Source organism: Arachis duranensis, chromosome 1, assembly GCF_000817695.3.
Source record: "Arachis duranensis cultivar V14167 chromosome 1, aradu.V14167.gnm2.J7QH, whole genome shotgun sequence".
NCBI lineage: Eukaryota > Viridiplantae > Streptophyta > Magnoliopsida > Fabales > Fabaceae > Arachis > Arachis duranensis.
The window spans coordinates 22,601,363-22,602,502 of NC_029772.3; positions in this window are offsets into that span (position 1 = coordinate 22,601,363).

The following is a 1,140-nucleotide window of genomic DNA, read 5'->3' on the forward strand; positions in this document are numbered from 1 at the left end:
CCCATGCAACAAGTCGGAATCTTAATGGTTCAAGGGTTCTATGCCAATGCATGGATCACTAGGTACCATGATCAAAGTATGAACCCGAATCCAAAGAATTATCTCACAATGGTTCGGGGGAAATACTTAGATTTTAGTCCGGAAAATGTGAGGTTGGCGTTTCACTAGCCCATGATGCAAGGAGATGAACGCCCCTACACTAGAAGGGTCAACTTTAATCAAAGGTTGGACTAAGTCCTAATGGACATATGTGTGGAAGGAGCTCAGTGGAGAAGAGACTCCAAAGGCAAGCCAGTTCAACTAAGAAGACTGGACCTCAAGCCTTTGGCTAGAGGATGGTTGGAGTTCATTCAACGCTCCATCATTCCTACTAGCAACCGATCTGAAGTTACTGTGGATCGGGCCATCATGATTCATAGCATCATGATTGGAGAGGAAGTAGAAGTTCATGAGGTCATCTCCAATGAAATCTACAAAATAGCCGACAAGTCCTCCACCATGGCAAGACTAGCTTTTCCTCACCTTATTTGCCATCTATGTTACTCAGCTGGAGTTATCATAGAAGGAGACATCCTCATTGAAGAAGATAAGCCCATCACCAAGAAGAGGATGGAGCAAGCAAGAGAGACCCCTCACGGTTCTCAAGAGATGCATGAGGAAGCTCATCATCAAGAAATCCCTGAGATACCTCAAGGGATGCACTTTCCTCCCAACAACTATTGGGAGCAACTCAACACCTCCTTAGAAGATTTGAGCCACAATGTGGAATAATTAAGGGTGGAACATCATGAGCACTCCATCATCCTCCATGAAATAAGAGAAGATCAAAGAACAATGAGGGAGGAGCAGCAAAGGCAAGGAAGGGACATAGAAGAGCTTAAGGACATTGTTGGTCCTTCAAGAAGAAGACGCCACTAAAGGTGGATTCATTCCTTGTTCTTATTTCTTTCTGCTTTTCGTTTTTTTATGTTGTATGTTTATCTATGTTTTGTGTCTCTACTTCATGATCATTAGTAGTTAGTAACTATGTCTTAAAGCTATGAATAAATTCCATTAATCCTTCACCTTTCTTAAATGAAAAATGTTTTTAACTCAAAAGAACAAGAAGTACATGAATTTCGAAATTATCCTTGAATTTAA